The 25,871-nt window shown below is 44.2% G+C and overlaps 1 protein-coding gene across 1 annotated transcript in view; it reads left to right on the forward strand.

The window, feature by feature from the left end:
* Positions 1 to 25,871, forward strand: part of LOC147724582 (fibrocystin-L-like) — a 2,246,326-nt gene that overhangs the window by 1,837,692 nt on the left and 382,763 nt on the right. The window lies entirely within an intron of this gene.

Raw genomic sequence — 25,871 nt, forward strand, 5'->3', positions numbered from 1 at the left:
TAAAGTTCCACAAAAGTTTTCAAAAAAAGCTTAAATTTCTTCAAACATCTTTATTTTCATTGTTTCCAAAGTCATTTTCTCAAAACAAATAATCCAGCCTTCTGGAAAATTACTAGGGCGCCCAATGCATTTCGGCTATGCAATAGCCTTCATCAGGAACTGGATTCTACAAATTAAATAATCACATATAAGGATATAGCAGGGACTCAAATGTCAAATTCACATCTATTCTGATAGTAAAGTCTCAGAAACGGTACATAGTAATATGACTCCTAAATGTCACCCCGTGAATCAAAATGAAAACTAATTCAACGAATATATAAGGATTAAATTAATAAAACTTGGTCTGTGAAAAAAATTCAAAGCATGTTGTGTAAAGACACCTCCACCAGATACTATAGCGAGAATAAGCCGTGCACACATAGTGGAAAAAGATAGTACGAGCGTAGTTGCAAGAGGAACCCTTCGCATATATTTAGTTCTAAAACACAGAGAGAAAAGTATACACCCGCATACCGGTTAGACTGAAAGAAAACTCCTGCACGCCATTTGCGGAAGTAGATTTCTGAACAGGTGCGAGGCACCGGTTAAATCACCACGCTGATAGTGAATATAGAAAGCGGACAAAGTCCCTAGTCAAGCAGCAAAAGCGATCAACGTAATATAGAAGGCGGACCGTAGTCCGTAGTAAATATAGAAAACGGACGTTAGTCCCTAGTCATGCAGTGAAAGCAAATATAGTAAATGCAAAGAACGGACAAAGTGTGTGGACATTTAGTTCAAGCGGCCATGATAGACAGGGGTGAAATGTGTAAACAAGGGTAAAGTAAGGAGCAAAGGGTGTGTTCCTCATGTTTAAAGAAAGCTCTGGGTGACATTATTGCAAATTTTATCACATATAAATGAAGAATGCATCCATATCCTATTCATAGGCAGTGGACACTGGCTAAATAAACATTTTATAACTCTAAAAAACTAAGTTGAATAGTCTAAAAAAAGGTTTCATAATCAAACGAGATTAGTCACAAACATTATAATTGAAGAAGGCAATTATAAGAAAACATGCACAGTACATTGTGATTAAACGTATCATGATGTAGCTCATAGATAACAGCTGAATTCAGTCCGATCATTCATTCCAGTTGCTTTAAGAGTTTCCAATTTGAAAATCCAAAAAGTTTCTCTTTGCAGCAGGTTCTTGTGGTTGTCAATACCTTCACGTTTTTTTACAATTTCTAGAATAGTAAACCTGAGCTGGCTGATGTTGTGTGAAGCTTCACAGAAATGCGTTGCAACAATAGATTTGGTGTGCTTGTTACGAATGTTCGACTTATGCTCGTTTAGTCTTACTTGCATCTTTCTCTCAGTCTTTCCCACATATCCTTGCCCACAGGGACATTTCAAAAGGTATATAACATTCATAGAATCGCAAGTTGCTGACACACGTAATTTAATCTTGAATCCTTTGCTCGGATGGGTGATGGTATTCCCTCTGATGATATTGTTGCAGTGACTACAGTTGTGACAAGGCAACTTACCATGAAAAACTTAATTAGCGCTCTCTGTTCTGGATTAAATCATGTTACCTAAGTTCGTTCCCCTTTGGTATGCAAACAGAGGCATTTCTTTAAAGATATTGTTGAATTCTGTTTCTTGGGATAGTATCGCCCAATGCTTTTTGATGATGTTCTTAAAAGCTTTGCTCTTAGTTGAATATTTCGACACAACAACAATCCTTGTGTTTTCTTTTTTTGGGGCTTGAATTAGTAAATCTTTCCTCTCTCTTTGTGCACATCTCAACTTGGAATCATCTAGTACTTTTTGGGGGTATCCTCTATTTTCGAATCTTTCTTCCATCTCATTGATTCTAATCTCCAATGTCTCCGAGGATGATACAATCCTTTTTACTCGCAACATTTGCGAGTATGGCAAATGAGTTTTCAATGGATTATTGTGAAAGCTGTTATGTTGCAATAAATTATTGCGATCTGTCAATTTCCGATAGATGTCTGTTTCAAAATACGACCCTTTCCTGTGAATTTCTACATCCAGAAATGTGATCCTGGTGGCATTGATCTCAGAAGTGAATTGAATACGTTCATCACGTGTGTTAAGTTCACTAATGGCATTTCTTAGTTTGGGTTCTGAGCCAGTCCATATGATGAACATATCGTCTATGTATCTCAATATCATTTTCGTGTTGGATTTCCAAGGTTCATGATTGAGGATGTGTTTGGTTTCGAAATGTTCCATATATAAATTCGCATAGACTGGGGCTGCCGAATTTCCCATGGCAGTCCCGGTCAACTGCAAGTAGAACTTATCTTTCCATGTAAAATAGCTATGGAAAAGTGTGAAATGTAATAGTTCCATGAGGAACACTTTAAAGTCCAATTCCATCTCAGTGTTGAGCAGGGTATGTTCTATTGCTTCAATTCCATCCTGGTGGGGGATGGACGTGTACAAAGATTTAACATCCATGCTACATAAAGTGACCTGTTCATTATCTTCCAATTGGACCTTTCCTAGCTTCTCCAAAAAGTGGGTCGTGTCCTTTACAAATGTCTTCATCCTCATCACATTCGCCTGCAAGTGTATATCCAATAGTTGACCCACTGGTTGATGTATGCTCCCAACTGTTGATACAATGGGTCGAAAAGGAGGGTGAACCAAATCCTTGTGTATCTTCGGCAACATGTGTATTGCCGGACTCCTGGGGTGGTTAGTGATCAAAAATCTTTTAGTTTTTTCATTGATTGTCCCTTTATCGAAAGCTTTGTTGATAATGTCCTTCAAAGTCTTTGCAAATTGATCTGTGGGATTGTGATCCAAAAGCAAATATACTCGTTTGTCCCCTAGATTTTTTTCCACTACTTGTTCATAATAAGAAACATTCATGACAACTATGGCTCCTCCCTTGTCAGGAGGAGCCATAGTTGTCATGAATCGTTCTTATTATGAACAAGAAGTGGAAAAACATCTAGGCGACAAACAAGTATATTTGCTTTTGGATCACAATCCCACAGATCAATTTGCAAAGACTTTGAAGGACATTATCAACAAAGCTTTTGATGAAGGGACAATCAATGAAAAAACTAAAAGATTTTTGATCACTAACCACCCCAGGAGTCCGGCAATACACATGTTGCCGAAGATACACAAGGATTTGGTTCACCCTCCTTTTCGACCCATTGTATCAACAGTTGGGAGCATACATCAACCAGTGGGTCAACTATTGGATAGACACTTGCAGGCGAATGTGATGAGGATGAAGACATTTGTAAAGGACACGACCCACTTTTTGGAGAAACTATGAAAGGTCCAATTGGAAGATAATGAACAGGTCACTTTATGTAGCATGGATGTTAAATCTTTGTACACGTCCATCCCCCACCAGGATGGAATTGAAGCAATAGAACATGCCCTGCTCAACACTGAGATGGAATTGGACTTTAAAGTGTTCCTCGTGGAACTATTACATTTCACACTTTTCCATAGCTATTTTACATGGAAAGATAAGTTCTACTTGCAGTTGACCGGGACTGCCATGGGAAATTCGGCAGCCCCAGTCTATGCGAATTTATATAAGGAACATTTTGAAACCAAACACATCCTCAATCAGGAACCTTGGAAATCCAACACGAAAATGATATTGAGGTACATAGACGATATGTTCATCATATGGACTGGCTCAGAACCCGAACTAAGAAATGCCATTAGTGAACTTAACACACGTGATGAACGTATTCAATTCACTTCTGAGATCAATGCCACCAGGATCACATTTCTGGAGGTAGAAATTCACAGGAAAGGGTCGTATTTTGAAACAGAAATCTATCAGAAATTGACAGATCGCAATAATTTATTGCAACATAACAGCCTTCACAATAATCCATTGAAAACTCATTTGCCATACTCACAAATGTTGCGAGTAAAAAGGATTGTATCATCCTCGGAGACATTGGAGATTAGAATCAATGAGATGGAAGAAAGATTCAAAAATAGAGGATACCCCCAAAAAGTACTAGATGATGCCAAGTTGAGATGTGCACAAAGAGAGAGGAAAGATTTACTAATTCAAGCCCCAAAAAAAGAAAACACAAGGATTGTTGTTGTGTCGAAATATTCAACTAAGAGCAAAGCTTTTAAGAACATCATCAAAAAACATTGGGCGATACTATCCCAAGAAACAGAATTCAACAATATCTTTAAAGAAATGCCTCTGTTTGCATACCAAAGGGGAACGAACTTAGGTAACATGATTAAATCCAGAACAGAGAGCGCTAATGAAGTTTTTCATGGTACGTTGCCTTGTCACAACTGCAGTCACTGCAACAATATCATAAGAGGGAATACCATCACCCATCCGAGCAAAGGATTCAAGATTAAATTACGTGTGTCAGCAACTTGCGATTCTATGAATGTTATATACCTTTTGAAATGTCCCTGCGGGCAAGGATATGTGGGAAAGACTGAGAGAAAGATGAAAGTAAGACTAAACGAGCATAAGTCGAACATTCGTAACAAGCACACCAAATCTACTGTTGCAACGCATTTCTGTGAAGCTTCACACAACATCAGCCAGCTCAGGTTTAATATTCTAGAAATTGTAAAAAAACTTGAAGGTATTGACAACCACAAGAACCTGCTGCAAAGAGAAAACTTTTGGATTTTCAAATTGGAAACTCTTAAACCAACTGGAATGAATGATCGGACTGGATTCAGCTGTTATCTATGAGCTACATCATGATACGTTTAATCACAATGTACTGTGTATGTTTTCTTATAATTGCCTTCTTCAATTATAATGTTTGTGACTAATCTCGTTTGATTATGAAACTTTTTTTAGACTATTCAACTTAGTTTTTTAGAGTTATAATATGTTCATTTAGCCAGTGTCCACTGCCTATGAATAGGATATGGATGCATTCTTCATTTATATGTGATAAAATTTGCAATAATGTCACCTAGAGCTTTCTTTAAACATGAGGAACACACCCTTTGCTCCTTACTTTACCCTTGTTTACACATTTCACCCCTGTCTATCATGGCCGCTTGAACTAAATGTCCACACACTTTGTCCGTTCTTTGCATTTACTATATTTGCTTTCACTGCATGACTAGGGACTAACGTCCGTTTTCTATATTTACTACGGACTACGGTCCGCCTTCTATATTACGTTGATCGCTTTTGCTGCTTGACTAGGGACTTTGTCCGCTTTCTATATTCACTATCAGCGTGGTGATTTAACCGGTGCCTCGCACCTGTTCGGAAATCTACTTCCGCAAATGGCGTGCAGGAGTTTTCTTTCAGTCTAACCGGTAAGCGGGTGTATACTTTTCTCTCTGTGTTTTAGAACTAAATATATGCGAAGGGTTCCTCTTGCAACTACGCTCGTACTGTCTTTTTCCACTATGTGTGCACGGCTTATTCTCGCTATAGTATCTGGTGGAGGTGCCTTTACACAACATGCTTTAAAAAATGTTCACAGACCAAGTTTTATTAATTTAATCCCTTTATATTCGTTGAATTAGTTTTCACTTTGATTCACGGGGTGACATTTAGGAGTCATATTACTATGTACCGTTTCTGAGACTTTACTATCAGAATAGATGTGAATTTGACATTTGAGTCCCTGCTATATCCTTATATGTGATTATTTAATTTGTAGAATCCAGTTCCTGATGAAGGCTATTGCATAGCCGAAATGCATTGGACGCCCTAGTAATTTTCCAGAAGGCTGGATTATTTGTTTTGAGAAAATGACTTTGGAAACAATGAAAATAAAGATGTTTGAAGAAATTTAAGCTTTTTTTGAAAACTTTTGTGGAACTTTACAACCCAATTCATGGGCATTACGCTGTGACCAGGGGACGTCACTCAATTAAGGGTCATGTAGTCGATTTATATACTTGGATATGAAATTGGTCCCCCTGTCAGAAATTACCTCTCTGGGGACCCCCATGTAGGAAAAGATACCCCTTAACGCCCGGCCCACCACTGGCGCTGTATTTGTCCTGAGAGGGATTGCGTCCAGGTACCGAGTGACATGGTCCACCAAGACCAGGATGTACCTGTCGCCCATGGCTGTCTTGGGATCTAGTAGCCCACAATATCCATCTCTACCCTTTCTAAGGCTGTTCCAACAATAGGAAAAGTTGGAGAGGAGATTTGACCTTCCTCCCACTCTTGCCACTTGCCTGGTAACTTTGGCAAGACTTACAGTGTTGATCTGACAACCTTCGCATTTGGGGCCAAAAGAAGTGGGTGACAAGCCTGTCAAAGGTCTTGTCCTGCCCCAAATTTCCTGCCAAAGGCATGTTGTGAGCCAGACCCAGCAGGAAGGTCCTGAAGCGCTGGGGTACCACCAACACACGGGCTGACCCAGGCTCAGCAACCTTAGGCTCACTGAATGGGAGACCATTCTCCCAGTAGATGAGATGTGACCCGGACTGATCACTGGCTGCCTGGTCTGCAGCCTGCCACCACTGACCCTCCAGAGTAGGGCACTCATCCTGCTACTTGAAGAATTCCTTCCTTTCGGGACCCCCTTCTTGCTGCCAATGGGACAGCTCAGAGTTCTCCCCCAGTACGGCTACCTGCTCCACTGTGGGCACCGAGGCATTCCTCCCGAGGCCCTCTTCCTCCCGGTCCATGGAAACTTCAGGGGCCGGTTTCCTGAGCCCCTGCCCTTTCTCTTGGCAGGGACTTGGGCCATTGTTCCAGGCTCCAAGTTCTCTTGATCACCCTTTCTGCCTGCCATTGACCGAGTAGACATGCATGCCCAGTCTGGCAACCCAAGTATCTCCAAGTGAGACCTGGGCTCAACATCCTTCCATAAGGACTGCTCCAGTTCTCTACCTAGAAGACAATCTACAGGCATGGTAGTGCTCATAACCACCCTCAAGGGACCTGGACCTGAGACCCCCCCACTCAAAGGGAACCTGCGCCACCATACTCTGGCGCTCAGAGTTGTCTACTGCAACTTCTTGGTGGAATGCCCCTGGACTACCTGCTTGTCAGAGACCAGATGACACCAGACTGAGGTCACACTGGCTCCCGTATCTCTGAGAGACTCTACCCTTTTTCCATTGATGGTAACCCAGGTGCTATATTTCTTTGTGTTAGGGGGCACCTGCTTTCCTGGGACCATCTCACTGTTCCCTAGTGAGACGAGGGTCACTTCTGCAGGATCCCCACCCTCTTGTGGACACCTCTCCTCCCCAAGCGCTACACTAGCCAACAGCTTGGTCTGTCCACCGGTGGGTGGCTGTGTCCCTTTTGGGCACCTGGGGTCCCCTTTCAAGTTACCCAACTGGTCACATGAAAAGCACTTGTGGGGCCGGTCTCTGCAGGCCTTCCTGTAGAGACCCCTTGCTTTTTCTCACCTGGGGGATGGAAACCTTTACCTTGGGTACTATTTTGGGGCCTTTTTAGAGAACTCCTATGCTTTACCCTTGTCCTCCCCACTTTTCTGATGGGCTGCCTGCCCACCTTTGGCTGAGTCTCCCCCAAACGGTTTTTTGTGGAGCCTGGTACTCACCCATCGGTCCAGCTCCATAGCAAGCTTCCTGGGGTCAGTCAGCTTACTATCAACTGGGTGCTGGTGCAGATCTGCAAAACGTAGACTGATAAAGTGCTCCCATGTAATCAAATTGTAAAGCCCCTGAAAATCTGTCACATTACTGCCCTGCACCCAGCCATCCAGCGACCTGCAGAACATATCCACACATTCCAACCAAGTGTTGGTCTCAGACTTTTTACTAGACCTAAACTAATCCTTGTACTTTTCAAGAGTGAACCCATACCTATTGAGGAGAGTGTCCTTCATGGTCAGCATAGGTAACGTTGTGCCCATTACCCAAAGCTATCAGGTTATCTCTAGCTTCTTCTGGAAAGAGATGCCACAACCATGCCCCCCAGTTCCTTTCAGGGACCCCATTCATATGAATAGATGACTCGTACCCTTGAAACCACCTTTGTATGGGATCCCCCTTCGTGTACTCTTTACCTACATTCTTGGGAATGTGTACAATCCTATCTGTGTGCACTGAAGAGTTGCTGCGACCATCTGAGGCGGCTCTACTTTTTACCTCCAGCGCCTTGAGACTTCTCTCATGATCTAAGATCATCTTCCTTTCCTCCATGGCATTTATTTTGTCTTTCCTCTCCCTTTCTAACCTGAGTTTCTCCAACTCGAACTTCCTTGCTTTCAGCCTGTCCTCCAGCTCCTCTGGGGACAAGCTACTGCCACCTTTCCTTGAGGGTTCCCCCCCCAAAAGCACATCTACCCTAGGAAGAGGCTCCTCCTCCACTCCACTGAGATCACCAGATTGCCCACTAGCATGTCTGGCTGCTACTCAGGCCCTCAGCGCCTTTTGTAGCTCCTACTTTCTGGTGAGGCCTCTGACCTGGACTTTAAGGTTCTTGCAAATGGTTTTCAATTCCTTTACGTTGTAGGATTCCAACCTATCCTCCTCAAAGTCAATTTCCATTGATGCAATTGATGATGCTCTAGATTCAGGCATGTTGAAGTAGCAAATTCAAACTGGTAAGATCAAAAATAGGCCCCAAAAAAAAGAACAAGTATCTGGTATGTAATGGTCTGCGATATGGCAGTAGTGCACACCAATCACTGTAAATCAAGTGCAAACACAAGTCCTATCCTCACCTCTGACAACCAATGTTAGAAATGGGGGTCTCTAGTTGGCAAGGGCTTGCACCTTTGTCCAAATATAGACCCTTCTTCCTAGTCAGTATAAGGGAGTTAAAATCCTAAAGTAACCCCTGCTCACCCCCTTGGTAGCTTGGCACAAGCAGTCAGGCTTTTCTTAGAGGCAATGTGTAAAGCGTTTGCACATAACAAACAGTAATACAGTGTAAGCACTACAAAAGGGCACCGCACCAGTTTAGAAAAATATGCAATATTTTTATATACTTTAAACAAGACCAAATTGATAAAAATCCACAGTACAGTACCTAAATATATTCAGTTGTCAAATTAACGTTTAAACACAGTTCCTTGATGCCGATAGCTCCGTCCGGGACTATCACGGCGTCGTGACCAAACAAATCCAAACAGTTCTGGCTGACCGCGGTGTCACAGGCCAGCTACGGTGTCAGGAAGACCTGCAAACAGTACCTTTCAGAAATGCAGGCGGTTGATGACCTCTTGTTGGGCTTCCGAAAACACAGCGTCCACAGGCGTCAATTCCGGAGGTCGGTGCAGGAGTTGTGGGGGCTCTCGAAGTAACACGTGTTGCAGATCGAACTGCTCTCTGGTGAAGTCTGGGGTGCTGGTGTCGGCAGGTGTCGGGTGCTGAGGTGCAAAATTCAGGGGTGTGGTGCCCTCAGGTCGTCGTGTATGCAGCGACTCAGTGGCGGCGTCAGATGACATCATCGGTGAGGCCAGCGTCGGGGTGTAAAATGAAGGCGTTGCTCGTCACAGTGCTGGAAGGTCACGGTGCAAGCAGCATCCTCATCGTTGTTGAAGCACTGTCATTGGCTGACAAACTGGAGTCAATGGTACCGGCATCGGTAAGCCAATGCTGCCTTGCGGTATGAGGGCGGTGTGTCATGTAAATTTACGAGAGGTGCCCTTGAACTCCTATGCAGGCAACAGCGTTGAGTCTGGGGCGGAGCGGCGTCATCGGGGATACCACGCCATCGTTGGGAAGCGAGGTGGTGCAGAGTGCACATGCCCACAGGTCGCGGTGCGAGCAGCAGCTCAGTGGTGGCGTCAGCAGGCATCGTTGGTGAGACCAGGGTCGCGGTGTGGCATTGCTGCAGTGCCCACTGCAGTGCCATCAGGACATGGAGTCAGCAGCGGCATTGTAGACAGCGTTGAGTTTGAAGTCTTTGCTGGTCCGGAGACTTCTCGAACAGGGGCAAGATCTACCTCAAGCCTTTGGAGAAACTCATAAAAGTAGATTGCAGAAAGTTCAGTCCAGTCCTTTCACTGCCCAGAACAGAACCAGCCACTGCAGGCCAACATAGCTAAGCATGCCGCAAAGTGGGAGTCCCTCCTCACAGCTTCTCCAGCTCTTCTACTTGGCAGTCTTCTTGATCCAAAAGAGTTCTAGAGTTCTGGGGTTTGGGACCCAATATTTATAAATCCTTTGTCCTCTGAAGGCAGAGGGTCCTGTACCTAGCCCAAACCAGTCCTGGTCAGTCTTGAGCACTTTGTTTTAAGACACCTGCTTTTCCTTTGACAGTGTAGGCCAGGGACATCAGATGCACTATAGGAGGTGGAGCCAGCATTGTGGAATGCAGGCACAGCCTTATTCAGGTCCCAGGTGCTCCCCCTCCCACCACTCTACATGTAGATGTGTCTATTCAGCCCTGTGCTGATTCGCCCTGTCTCCTGGAGCCACCCCAGCCCCTGTCACTCACAAACTAGACATGGTATACACAACATCGCAGAGGCAGGCTGGATGGTTAGGCAAGAAAATGCCTACTTTCTAAAAGTGGTATTTTCAAACACAGAATGTTAAGAACAACTCCACTAAAAGATGTATTTTATCATTCTGAGTGCAGGCAGACTAAATTCGTTTTTCTACCATGTTCCCTGGTGCAGTAAGATGTTATAATCAAACCACCCATTCTGGCCTATGGGAACAGGTAGCCTTGCAATAGTGAAAAATAAAAATTGCCTTAAATTCACTATCAGGACATGCCACACACACCAGGGCATGTCCTACCTTTCACATACCATGCACCCTGCCCACAGGGGTACCTCGGGCCTACCTTAGGGGTGACTAACATGTAGAAAAGGGAAGGTTCAGGGACTGGCAAGTGGGTGCACTTGCCAAGTCGACATGGCAGTCCCAGACTGGACACAGGCTCTGAAATGGCAGTCCAGAGTTACATTTTACGGTATGTTTGCGTGGGTGGCACACTACAGTGCTGCAGCCCACCAACAGCATTTGATTTATTGACCTGGCACGCGCAGTGCACTTTACTAGGGACTGACACATAAATCAAATGGGCCAATCATGGAAACATCAATCCATAAGATATTTTACTACAGGAGCACTTGCACTTTACCACTGGTCAGCAGTGAGGAAAGAGTGCAGAATCATTACACCAGCAAAAACAGAGTAAAAACCGGGAGGTCATAAAGCAAAAAACTCAGGGGAAACACGCCAAAAGTTGCCAAGTCTAACATGTAGCTTTTGGAAGCCAATCACTGTAGGACATTGCTAACATTACATTCTTACATGGTTCACTTTTTAATACCTGGAACCCTGACTGGTGGGCTGCAAGGTCTACTTAGTAGTGGCTTGTTTCGTGGAGAAGTGTGGCTCAATGCTTAGAGCGGCAGACCTTGATGCAGAACGCTGGCCAGGGACCAGGGTTCGATTCCCGCCTCGGTGGGTTCGGGCTTAAATTCCTCTGACCGGATATTCTCGCCTCAGTGCCGATTCTAAGCATGGGTCCCACGCTGCAACTCTGGGCAATAGCTTGCTTAGTCTCCACAAAGGCCCCCTGATACACAAGGGATGCCTGGTTTCACCATGGGATGCCCAGGAGTGGACACCCCACAAGGAAAAGCCAGGAGGGGTTCCTTTGTGGTAGGAGTACAAGCGCCGGGATGCCTCGGGGTCACTGTTCGCGCTATACAAATACGCCACATTTACATTTACATATTGAAAAGTAGGGTTCTCTCCCATCTAAAAGGATTTATTTGGGCAGGTCAAACAGCAGGTTTAAAACCTTCAGCAGTCATTCTGCACATGTAGGATTGACCCACGTTGCATATTAGATTTACAGTCCACAGGTGACATTTTAACTCCCATGCAATTCGTATATTTACTACACCGTATGCTGTGGCGTTCCTGGGAAGATACATATGCAAAGAAGACATTAGCCAATTTTGATGTGTTTTATGTATCAGAGCACTTACACTGGGAACTTGAAAGCAGTGCCCCAGTGTGATGAGTTAAAACCCAGCAGAATCAATAAGTAAAATAGGGGTGACTGCACAAAAAGAGACTCTTTCTCACAACGTGGAAAAAATACTGAGTCCCAAATTTCCCAACTGCTGAGGGCTAATCCTAATAATCACTCCTGTAGTCCTTGTGCTGTCAAAATAGGCATCTATGTGCCAGGTCTGTCTCCAGCCAGAGCTTCTGTATGGTCTAATCCACAGAGGCCAGCTATGCCTTCTGGGAATCAGAAGTTCATCTGCTTTTTGTGTTTCTGGTAACAGGAGACCGAATACTTGACCTGTAAAGAGCTTCTAAGTTTCATTTGTGCCAGCAGGAGTCAAGATTCCTTCTTTCGTCTTTTGTCCAGCTTTCAGACAGAGACTTCTTTCTTCAAGATGCCAGTGTTTCCCTGTGTACTAGCCAGTAGGAGGGTCATTCCCTACACTGAATCCTGGCTACTTTCTCACAGAATATCCAACTTTTGTTTCAGAACTTCCTTTCTCAGTTTACTGTGAAGACTCTCCCAGAGTCCCTCGAACAATGGGCTTCAATCAACCGCAGGAGCAATGTTCATTCCTCTCTCTAGCCGCTCTCCTATAGAGATGAGGTGTCTTTCTCACAGTCAGCTCTAGGACTGGTTTTCTCTCTTGCTAGGATACAGACAGAAAGTCTAGAGTTGCTCTGCCAATAGACATCTCCAGTCCAAGGCTGCCTGTTTTGTGATTTCCACTTCTACAGAATAACTGTCAAGGTGGCCCATTTTGTTGCTATTCATTCCAGTACTCCTCACGGATGGCTAATCCCTGCTAAGTGGCCCTTGTTATCCTCTTCTCCTAACTTCCTGAGAATGGTTGTTACCATCCAACCAAAGAAGTGTATTTAGTCTCTGACACAGGGATGCAAAGCAAAAAGATTCTAAACTAGTTTTCTCTAAAGAAGCCAAAAAACACTTTTCAGATGTTATTTTTCCATGAGAGTTATCGAATATCTACTTCCATCATGTAATACATTTTCACAGCTAAGTAGAAAACAAGTTTTAATGACCATTCTATCATTTTCCCAAGCCATGATAGGAAATACTCTCCTCAGTGATAAACAGCTTCTTGTGGCTGTCACTATTAGGAATATCTTTCCTACTGTGAAGTATGTCATACTTTTATATATTTAAGGAAGAATGTTAGGGACTTACAAAGGCACACTTAGGGGCCGATTAGGATGGCGGACGGACGCTGAGTAGGAGGGACCGTCCGCATGGGCAGCGGCGGTCCCTCCATGGCAATTAGGATGTGACCGCCAACCTGGCGGTCACATCCTGTATGTTTTACATTGCGGCGGGTGCTGCTTGAAGCAGCACCTGCCGCAATGTAAAAAATGAAAGCAGTGCATTTGCATGCACAAAGCGGCAGGCACCGCGCGGTGCCTGCCGCTTCGTGCACGCAAAGGCAAGGGGGTACCATAGGTACCCCCCATGTGCACCCCCCACGCAACCTTCACCCAGGGGGCCCGTAACGGGCCCCCAAAGTGAATGTCCGTATGCTTTTCCACGGCGGAAAAGCCGCAGCGGAAAAGCATTACTTTCCCTACATCCTAATATGGCTGGCGGTGTCTGATAGACACCGCCATCCATGTTAGTGCTTTTCCGCCGTGGTCGCCTTCCGACCGCGGCGGAAAAGCGGAGGACAGATTGTGAGACCCACCAGCCATCCTAATTTGGTGGTGGGTCTTTCAAGCCTCCTCTGCGGATTTCCCGCATCCTCCGGGCCGGTGGTGGCTTCCGCCGGCCCGGAGTATGCGGGAAATCCGCCATCATAATGACCCCCATAGTTATGTCCTAGCTAGTAAATAAAGGCAAGTGAAATTTTCTCTTAGGAACCATATAATTATATCATATATATATAAAAATATAATAACTACTGGCGGCCGCCAGTAGGTAAATACAGTTAGGACTTAGTTTCCATAGGAAATCTGCAACATTCTATTTGGAATGACTTTGGCGCCGGTCGACGAATCTTTGCGTAATTCTCCAAGAAAATGGCCTGCTCCACTCCGCTCCTTCCCTGAAAGTTTGGGGGTGATTCCTGAAGAGGCGGCTGAGAAGAAGGGGGGTCCCAAAACGTGTTTTCCCCATGCAATTTTCCATAGGACAGTTAGCTAGGGCTACAGCCCGAATGGCTGAACGGAATTACACAAAATTTAACAAAAAGGTAAAGTTTTGTTCGCAGATTACCCTTTTTGTTAAATGGTGTAAATCCGTTCAGTAGTTCCTGAGAAAATCAAAAGTAAAATCATAGATATATATATAGATGAGAAAATAATAATTGTATGAGAGGTAAGATGGCGATCTGACACGGATCGCAGTACTCACGCTGCAGGTTCTCGACCAGTCATACAGAAAGAGCTCCGGAAGGCACCCTGAGAATGCTAATATGATGACTAAAACTTGGTCGTAACGGGTTAATATCCAAGGTCTACAAGCAACCTCGCCTCCATGCTATTTATTACTGGAAATACCGCTTGAATATAATGACATATAAGAGTCCACAGACCGCCTAAAACTCTGTGGGGATTAACCCGAATGGATCTCAGCCCTTCCACACGCCATGCAATCTAGGTATTTTATTCATATATTGGCTGGGCAGCTATTAGACATTTGTTGCGAAGCCCGCCTAAAATGCTGTGCAGCGCCTGCAGTACTCACCGTACAGGGACTTCTGTGAGCAGCGACGAGCTGATTCAGATTCCAGCCCAAGCCTCAGCGCCAGCGGAGATGGCCCCTAAAGTTGCAGCTCCACCTGTTCTAACGGCGGCCGCTCGCGCGAGGGCCGAAAGACTGGCACAACGGGAGGCGGCGGAGCGCCACGGGGGAGAAAGACAGATGGTCGCTCATGAGAAGGAGAAGGCAGATACATCCCCACGGTTGCCTCGGAGCGAGGCAGCAACCGCGACCCGGAAGAAGGAAACACGCAAGGACGTCGCGGGACCTACAGTGGTGGAGCTGATGCGGAGAGGCTCGAGTATGCTTCCGGGCCAGGGGATGCAGCAGCAGCCCTAGCATATTGGCAGTGCAAGTGATACAAATAGCCCTTCACTGATCCCGAACAACCTGAATAATCTTGCCTTACAAACAGCGCTTACAGGCAATGATACTGGAAACGCCGAGACCGAAGGCACCAGAGTAACAGGCGGAGAAGCAGGCAGCCTGAACCCACAACAAACACCTATAGTTCCAAAGGTGAGCTCTGCTGCAATTCTTGGCACGCATAGGAACATTGTGGCTATTTACGATAATGTTGTTACATTGGAGGTAAATCCTGGCTTAGAGGTAATCATCGATGACGGCGCAGATACAGGCACGGGCGTGTACACAATGGGTGGATCGACTAAGGATCAACTATTGGAGCAAGGTGATAATGTTGCACTCTCGCAAGACAGTTTTACAAACACCAATCTAAGTACCTGCCTAATTAACGACTGCAATGACGATGAAGTGACTAATATAGAGCAAGGCACATCACTACAGACTCCTTGCGACCCCTGCAAAGTAGGCATGGTGCATAACATCATAGAAAAAGATCCTGAAAAGGAAGCTAGTGGCTTCTTTTCTTTCTCTGACGAGGTGGAAGATGAATGGGGGTATACATCTTTTGTAACAGATAAATCTGATAGCCTGACTGAAACAGGCGAGGAGGCTATTATTGCCACTGTTAAACCAAAGCAGAAAACTGCCAGCAAGCGAGGCAATAAATCTCAGGGGGCAGCCCTCGACTGGGACCATACTCATACTGAACAGCTGACCCCCATAGCTTCCACTTCTACAGCCACCCCAACACCCGCAAATATAGATGCTGTCTTGCAGGCAATAGCAGCACACCGCGAAGAGACTTCTCAGGACGGGCGCAGGGCGCAAGCATCGCTCCGCAAAGTTCAAGGATTTGTGTAGCTCCTTTTGGCAATCGGTTAACTGAGGTAGAGTCCAGAACACTAGCAAATGAGGTGGAAATCGGTGCCATCAGGGAGTGTGTTGAGTCCAATGAAGCCCAGATTGGTGACATCAGATGGAAGCTGGAGGATTTTGAAAACCGCCAGCGCAAAAATAATCTGCGCATTTTGGGGGTCCCGGAAAAATCTGAGGGTGAAGATGCCCGCACCTTTCTGATAAACCTTCTTCGGGACTCCCTCCTGGAGCTTTCCAATTGGAACTGGGATATTGAAATACAGTGAGCCCACCGAATGCCACTTACCCTAAGATCCCCTGCTAAACCCGGCACATAACCAAGGGCTATCTTACTCTACTTTGGAAATTTTCTACTTAGACAGGCGGTGTTCAAGAAGGCCAGGCCAGGCCTGAAGCTAAGCGTACTTTTAAAGATATTACATACTTTTCATGTCCTGATTTCTTTGTAAAAGGGGGCATGCCCTCTGAACACCTCTCTGCAACGCAGCTCCCTGGTGCATACTGGAGGTACCTGGTGGGCTAGTTGGCTCACAGGTGACCTCAGGATTGAAGAGGAATATATTCCCCAACCTAAAATTTGCCACAGGGCGTGTTTGCACACATGTCACCTCAGGCCCCGCCCCCTTCCTTCACTATTGAGCGAAATATTCCTCTAAAATCAGCCGAAGTACAAATTCCGATTTACTCACCTGTTGTCACAAGAGAAGTCAGTGCTGCATCTTTGAGCTCAGGACGGATCCTGAAAAATAAGTGTAACCATAGTTACAGTAACTTGAATTTTCTTCCATAGGCTAACATTGACTGGTTTTCCTTGGAAATTTTTCCAAGTGTGGAGTTTTGGAAGTTAAAAAAATTCCTCAAAAATCAGCCGAACTACGAATTCCAATTTACTCATCTGATATCAGGAGAGACCTCAGTGCTGCATCTTTCAGCCCACTACTGAGCCTGAAAAGTAATTCTAATCGTAGTTACAGTAACTTGAATTTCCTTCCATAGGCTAACATTGACTGGTTTCACTTGGAAATTTTTCTAAGTGTGGAGTTTTGGAAGTTTAAAAAATTCCTCTTAAATCAGCCGAACTACGAATTCCGATTTACTCCCCTGTTATCACTAGAGACGTCAGTGCTGCATCTTTGAGCCCAGGACGGACCCTGAAGAGTAAATGTAACCATACTTACAGTAACTTGAATTTCCTTCCATATGCTAACATTGACTAGTTTAACTTGGAAATGTTTCTAAGTGTGGAGTTTTGGAACTTTAAAAAATTCCTCAAAAATCAGCCGAACTACGAATTCTGATTTACTCACCTGTTATCAGGAGAGACCTCAGTGCTGCATCTTTTAGCCCACTACTGATCCTGAAAAGTAATTCTATTCGTAGTTACATTAACTTGAATTTCTTTTGATAGGATATCATTGACTGGGATATAAAATATATATAAATTAAAAAATATATAAAATAAAAAATAAAAAATATTACAATTTCAATATTTTTTAAACTTTTTTTACAATTTACATAAAAAATATGTCATGTAATTTAAAAAATAAAATATCTAAAAAAATAAATAGTTTGCAAAATGTAGTAAATCAGTATAAAAAAATAACAATTAATACATTTAAATATTGTCATTTACAAAACCTTCAAAATTCACTGAAAAAACATAGGTTTCAGGCCTGATATAGTTAGGAATTAGCATTTAAAAAACCTTTTGAAATTCACTGAAAAACACATAGGTTTCAGGCCTGATATAGTTAGGAATTATCATTTAAAAAAACTTAGAAATCCACTGAAAAAACAATAGGTTTTAGGGGTGTTATAGTTAGATGGACATTTCACTCATACAAAACCTATGAAATTCCTATGATATAGTTAGTTGTACTAACTATATCTCGCGCACCCGCAATCCACTGCTGATGATGTCACATATTACATCATTCATGACATGGTCAGTGACATCTCAAATGACATCCCTGATGACATCACTGATGACATCATTCACGTGGCAATCACATACACCTCTTCATACATTAGTAAAATCTTTCATCACTCATTGTAAAATACAGAGTATCATATTTGAATCCATTGACACAGCAATACAAGTATCTAAAAACCCACTCAGTGATTCCTAGATGTATACACACATCTAATCACTTACCGGTAGATTCACTCATACATGCTGTCAATGAACAATAGAACACTATCAAAAAATACTAATACACCTATATCGACATTACATGCCAGCACACATCCTATTCACTTATGAAGTCATCCTACTCACTTATGCAAACAATGGATCATACGTACATACTTACTTACCTACACACTTATACAAACACCACTTCATGTATTCATTCAGTTAGTAACTCATACTTGTATTATAAAATCACTATTACAAGTATACAGTTATCCATACAGTCACTCATACAATCATTGAGTCTTATGTATACTTATTTATATACAACAACTGACACATACACTGCCTTTTATTTTTCTAGTTTGTTGGACATGTACCATTGAGAAATACATTTGCTCATCACCACACCCATAAAGATATTCACTCACCCAAACAACTGTTAGAACATGTAGTTTTAACTTCATATACCTACTGAATCAACTATTCACACATCTTTGGGCAGTCACACCCCCCCCACCGAACCAAACACACATTCACTTTGCCATACAAATACTCAGTTAACTAATCAATAACTAATATAGACTTTCACATAGCTAGTAACCAACTGGAGAACCAGTTTACACAACAACTGACAAAGTGATACAGATATTCACACAGTTTAGTCACTATCCACTATATTTAGTGAGACACTATAAATTAGTCAAGTAAACAGTCAATTACACTGCTACTAAATCCTCCATCCAAATATTTATATTTATATATCCACTCATTCTTCAATGCAAATTGCTATATATATAATACATATTTAAATAACGAAGCAAACCACATTCACTGGACGATGTCATCAGTGATGTCACTGACCATGTCATGAATGGTGTAATATGTGACATCATCAGCAGTGGATTGCGGGTGCGCGAGATATAGTTAGTACAACTAACTATATCGGAGGAATTTCAATGGTTTTGTATGAGTGAAGTGTCCAGCTAACTATAACTATAACTATAACTATAACTATAACACCCCTAAAACCTATAGTATATATATATATAGCCAGTAGGTATATATAGTTAGGATTTTTTCTCTATGGAACTTTTGAAAATTCTATGCCTAATAACTCTGGCGTTTGTGGACGGAATTGGCTGAAATTTTCAGGAAAATGGCACATTTTGTTTCTGAGCAGCTCCTGGAAATTCGGGGGGGGTTCGTCAAGGGGGGGCCGAGAAAAAAGGGGGGTACCAAAACGCGTTTTTCCCATGTTAATTTCCATAGGGCGGTTGGCCTCACTTTTAGCCCGAACGGCTGAATGGATTTCCACGAAACTTGGCAAAATTGTAGGGACTGTTAGCCCGATGTGCCTTTGCTAGGTCTCAATATATGTGCTTCAGTGAATTTTGAGAAATTAACGTTTAAAACAAGATATATATCTGTAACAGCGCTCCGGGCAGCGCTCCGGTTCGCGAACTTTTCGCATAACGGAACTTTGCGATGCGAAGCTGATTGGCTCTCCGGTGTCTGTCAACATTCTAAACAGTCCGGAGCGGCCGCCATCTTGTCTCTCGGTAGGATCGAGAGACAAGAGGAGGCCAAAACAAAGGGGGAAATGAAGGAAAGGGGGCAAGGTAGACCCCTTCTGACCCCCTAGGATTGATGAGGGGGATATTATAGAGCCACGCGGGGCAAAAAAAAAAAAAAAAAATGCGATTTTTTTCGCCGTAGAGACGCGTCTTGGTACGCGAACCGGGCAGCTAACCGGGCAGCTAACCGGGAAGCTAACCGGCAGTGTAACGGGAGTCTGAGGAGTAGTTGATTGGCTGTCAACATTGTAAACAGTCCGGAGCGGCCGCCATCTTGTCTCTCGGTAGGATCGAGAGACAAGAGGAGGCCAAAACAAAGGGGGAAATGAAGGAAAGAGGGCAAGGTAGACCCCTTCTGACCCCCTAGGATTGATGAGGGGGATATTATAAAGCCACGCGGGGCCAAAAAAAAAAAAAAAAAAATCCGATTTTTTCGCCGTAGAGACGCGTCTTGGTACGCGAACCGGGCAGCTAACCGGGAAGCTAACCGGCAGTGTAACGGGAGTCTGAGGAGAAGCTGATTGGCTGTTATCATTGTAAACAGTCTGGAGCGGCCGCCATCTTGTCTCTCTGTGGGATCGAGAGACAAGAGGTGGAAAAAAAAAAAGGTTTAAATGAATGAAAGGGGTAAGGCAGACCCCTCCTGAACCCCTAGGATTGATGAGGGGGCTATTAAAGTTCCCTGGGGGGTGAAAAAAAAAAAATGTGCGATTTTTCGCGGTAAAGGTGCTTCCTGGTACGTTAACCGGGCAGCTAACCGGCAGCGTAACGGGAGTCTGACATATTGTGTTTTTTGAACGTTTGTGATATGTGCACGCGTGGATTTTGTCTAATTAAGGTTAAACAAATATATATATATCTTTAAGCGTGTTCTGGCGCGCTTACGTTTTGGGTTTGGTTTGCGCTGCAGAGACGATACGTCACGGTTATGCGATGCATCAGGAGGCGTCTCACGGGCTACGTGATACGTCACTTAATAAAGAATATATTTTACAGCTATAGATATTAGCTTTTAAAAAACCAATGAAATTCACAGAAAAAACCATAGGTTATAGACCATATATAGTTAGGAATTTGCATTTACAAAACCTTGAAAATTCACTGAAAAAACCATAGGTTATAGACCATATATAGTTAGGGATTAGCATTTAAAAAACCTTATTTTATTTGCACAAAACCATTGAAATTCCATATATAGTTAGTTGCACTAACTATATATCGCGGACCCGCAATCCACTGCTAATGATGTCACATATTACATCATTCATGACATGGTCAGTGACATCACTGATGACATCACTGATGACATCTCAAATGACATCACTGATGACATCACTGATGACATCTCAAATGACATCACTGATGACATCACTGACATCTCATTTGACATTACTGATTACATCACTGTTGATATCATTTATGTGATAATACATCTTCAGACTCTAATATAACCTTAGATACACTCAGTGTAAACAGGCACTCACAGAGTGTCACACATCCATGGAGTTACTCACACACCTAGTCAGTCATGCAAAGAATCAATCACACCCCCATTTCCTCAACTATACAGTTATACACACCTTACTTATTCAAACATATACTAACACATATTTACTCTCTTATACAATCCTTGATACAAGTTCACAATGATTCATACAGCCACTCTCACATTCACTGGCTCTTATGTTCAGTTATTTATATATGTCAACTCTCACATGGAGTGTGTTTTACATATGTACTTACTTTGACATGTAGAACTGAGATATCCATTCACTCACCAATATACTCATGCACACAGTCAACTGTCCATACAGCTGTTTCTACATGCACTTTTGAACCCATACACCTAGGGAATCAACTGCTCACACATCTATGCACAGAGTTATACACCTCCCAGCCACCCACACACATACTCAGTCTCCCATACAAAAACTTGGGCAACCATTCAATAACCCATATAGTTACTGATATAGCTACTGATTTAAACATGCAGCAGTTTACAGAAGAACATAAATAATGATTGCCAAATTAAGACACTTTAATCACTAACCCATGCACTCAGTGAGACACATTTAATCTTTCTCTCATACAGTCAGTCATGCACCTACTAAATCCTTCATCCAGACACTTATACATCCACTCATTCTTCAATATGTAAGACATATTTTAACTTTACAGAAACATACAGTCACTGGGTGTTGTCATCAGTGATGTCATCAGTGATGTCATTTGAGATGTCATCAGTGATGTCATCAGTGATGTCACTGACCATGTCATGAATGATGTAATATGTGACATCATTAGCAGTGGATTGCGGGTCCGCGATATATAGTTAGTGCAACTAACTATATATGGAATTTCAATGGTTTTGTGCAAATAAAATAAGGTTTTTTAAATGCTAATCCCTAACTATATATGGTCTATAACCTATGGTTTTTTCAGTGAATATATATATATATATATATATATATATATATATATATATATATATATATATATATATATATATATATATATATATATATATATATATATATATATATATATATATATAAATATGTACAAAACATCCAGCTCCCATAAAGAAGAACTCCGTGGAAGAAGGCACAGGCGCAAAGTGGTTTCAGGATTCGGCATCAATTTATTTGATCATGTCGCCCTCAATCCCAGGTACAAGAAACGTTTCAGCCTACACAGAGGCCTTTCTCAATCTATATATATATATTTATATATAGTGCAAATAATCGTATTAGTAGTACATAAAAGTATGTAAAAATTTGAAAAATATAGATAGACCACACAGAATTGTGGATTTTGTTTAGGAGTCTCTCCTTTATAACTGGTGTAAGGAGGAAGGTTACAATACAGGCAGCATTTCATGTTACTTTTCTTTGTCACAGTCTAATGATTCTCATCTAAATGCGGGTTGCCCATTTCCATGTCTCTAGTCTCCTTGAGTCTGAACTTCAAGAACAAATGGAAATGGAGTGGGCTAGATAGGAGCTGAGACAGGAGCTGAGTGCTTTCCTGGAACCTGATACCTGCCTAGAAGCCTCATGAATGGAGAGTACTATCAGTAAACTCAGCATTTTGAATTATTTTTGTAATTAGAAACAGAAACTCATTGCTTCATCATAATGTATTGGCATTCAATTGGTCTCCTGGAGTATCTATCCAGGCTCTGAGAATGTGCAGCGGTGGCCTAGCCTGGGTACAAAGTTGTCATGTGGCCAGCATTTTATCCGCACAACCATATGTCAATGTCAGTAAAAAAGAAATAGAATGTCAGAAAAAAATACATCTATCCGTTCTAAATGGCGACCTGACTCAGCATATACATAAAGGAATCAATTTTGAAACATTTCAGAGCTGTTTGAATGGTTTCTAAATGATCATTAAAGCAAAGAGAAGTAGAATCTAACTTTTACTAATAAATACAGAGATTTGAACATAAACCCTCACTCAAGTACCACCATCATCTCATCCTGGTCTTAGTGTCCTAACATTCTGGTGCTCTGAAGATGGCTGGCTCATTCCTCTTTAATGTCTATGACCTTCCTTGCGCTGTGGTGTTAACTGCTCTGCACGAGGTGCCCTTTCACCACATCCAGGGTTGAAGTGCTAGCTTCCCATGTGCTCAGTGTACCAGAGGGAGGATTGTCATAGGTGGATAGTGCCTACATGGTCTTCACAGATGCTCACCAGAAAATCAAAAATGACCTCCACAGCTAGTGCCCGATCACATGCTTTTTGATGCCCTTTTACATTGGTGTAGGGCACGGGTACTCATAGTACAGCCCGCGGGCCACCAGCTGCCCGGCAAGCCTTCCCTTATGGCCCGCGGACATTGCAGACAATTTACCCGTGCTTAAAAAAATAAAATATTAAAGAATGTCAGCAAACCCGGCGTGCTGTGACTCACAGAGACTCTCTGCTCTGTGGGGGCCCTGGCATTCCAGTGATAGTCATGAGTGGAGCTGCCGTGGCGCTAAGAGGTGAAATACAAAAGACTCATTAACATACAAATGGTCTTTTAAAGACCTATGAATTGCTCGGGTGGGCTGTGTGTGTCTGTGCCAATAAGCTGTCTCAGCCCGGGCACACACAGGCAGGGTGAGATGAAGAGGGTGACAGAGGGAGGTAGAGGGAGGGGGACAGAGGGAGGGAGAGAAATGGAGGGAGACAGAGGCAGAGCGAGGGAGGGAGGGAAAGGGAGGGAGAGGAAGGGAGAGCGAGGAAGGTAGGGAAAGTCAGGCAGACACTGACGGAGGGAGAGCGAGGGAGGGAAAGGGAGGGAGAGCAAGAGAGGGAGAGAAAGGGAGGCAGACAGAGGGAGAGCGAGGGAGGGAGGGAAAGGGAGGCAGACAGAGGGAGAGCGAGGGAAGGAGGTGGAGGGAGGGAAAGAGAGGGGGCGGGAGAGCGAGAGAGGGGGAGCAAGGGAGGGAGGGAAAGGGAAGCAGACTGAGGGAGAACGAGGGAGGGAGGGAAAGGGAGGCAGACAGAGGGTGAGCGAGGAAGGGAGCTGAAGGGAGGGAGGGAAAGGGAGGGGGAGGGAGAGCGAGGGATGGAGGGAAAGGGAGGCAGACAGAGGGAGAGTGAGGGAGGGAGGGAAAGGCAGGGGGAGGGAAAGGGAGGGAGAGGGAGGCTGATGTAGGGACAGGGAGGGAGGGAAGGGAGGAAGGGAAAAGGAGGAGGGAAAGGGAGGCAGAGAGAAGAAGAGCGAGGGAGAGAAGCAAAGGAGGGAGGCAGACACAGACAGAGGGAGTGCGAGGGAGGGAGGGAAAGGGCGGGAGAAGGAGGGAGGCATATAGAGGGAGAGCGAGGGAGGGAGGGAAAGGGAGGCAGACAGAGGGAGCGCAAGGGAGGGAGAGAGAGGGAGGGAGAGCAAGGGAGGGAGGGAAAGGAGGGAGGGAGGGAAAGGGAGGCAGACAGAGGGAGAGAGAGGGAGGGAAGGAAAAGAGGGAGGGAAAAGGAGGCAGACATAGGGAGAGGGAGGAATGGAAGGAAAGGAGGAAGGGAAAGGGAGGCAGAGAGAGGGAGACAGAGAAAGGGAGACAGACAGAGGGAGACAAAGAGAGTGAGAGGGAGGGAGACTGAGGGAGAAAGACAGAGGGAGACAAAGAGAGGGAGAGGGAGAGAAACAGAGTGAGACAGACAGAGGGAGACAAAGAGAGGAAGCGGGAGGGAGACAGAGAAAGGGAGAGGGAGGGAGACAGAAAAGGAGAGGGAGGGAGACAGAGGGTGACAAACAGAGGGAGGGAGGAGGCTGACAGGCAGAGGGAGGGGGTGACAGACAGAGGGAGGGAGGAGGGTGACAGACAGAGGGAGGGAGGAGAGAGGGAGGAGGGTGACAGACAGAGGGAGGGAGGAGGGCGATAGAGTGAGGAGGGCGACAGAGTGAGGAGGGCGACAGAGTGAGGGAGACAGAGAGGGAGAGGGAAGTAGAGAGAGAGAGGGAAGGAGAGAGAGAGAGGGAAGGAGAGAAAGGGAGACAGAGAGAGAGGGAGAGGGAGTGAGACAGCCAGAGTGAGTGAGACAGAGGGAGTCAGGGAGAGAGAGAGGGAGGATTGAGAGGGAGTGGGACAGTCTGAGTGAGACAGAGGGAGAAATAGGGAGAGATGGAGGGAGAGAGGGAGAGAAAGGTTGATAGAGGGAGAGAGAGAAAGAGAGAGCGAGAGAGAGAGATGTGTGTATGCCGGGTCTGATGGCTCAGTGGGCGAAGGCATCAGCTGCAGGGAGCTGTGTTCAACCTCAAGGTCATAGTTTTTTTTGTTGTCTAACCCCGCCCCCTGCCCCCTCCCCCACTGACCCCGCCCCCACCGGTGCAGCACTCGGACACAAACCACACTGTAAATTTGGTCCCAGAGTGCAAGTTTTTGAGTACCCAAGGTGTAGGGCAATGCAAACAGGTGGCGCAATGCTCTGCACTATGACAAAATCATATAAATATGGGCCTGGGTGTGTAACTCGCTCGCTTTGCGTTTTTGTGTGCCTGATTATCAACTACTCGTGAAGTACTACTGGCTTCCCATGAACTGAGCTTCCTTATAAGCTGAGGTGTTCAAGTTTTGCACAATGCTACTAAAACCAAAGTGTAATGCTACTTTTTAAGTATGGAAATCTTATCTGTATTGAAACCACTTGATCGACATATATTCCTGTTGTGGGTTCTCCTTTGGTGACGTAATTGCTCCTATGAATTACAGTTTTGGGTTGGCCTGTGCAATGTGCCGGTTGGTTCCCGCGGTGTGGTGGGACTATACAAGACTGATCACTT

The sequence above is a fragment of the Lissotriton vulgaris genome, chromosome 4_1, assembly GCF_964263255.1.
Source record: "Lissotriton vulgaris chromosome 4_1, aLisVul1.2, whole genome shotgun sequence".
NCBI lineage: Eukaryota > Metazoa > Chordata > Amphibia > Caudata > Salamandridae > Lissotriton > Lissotriton vulgaris.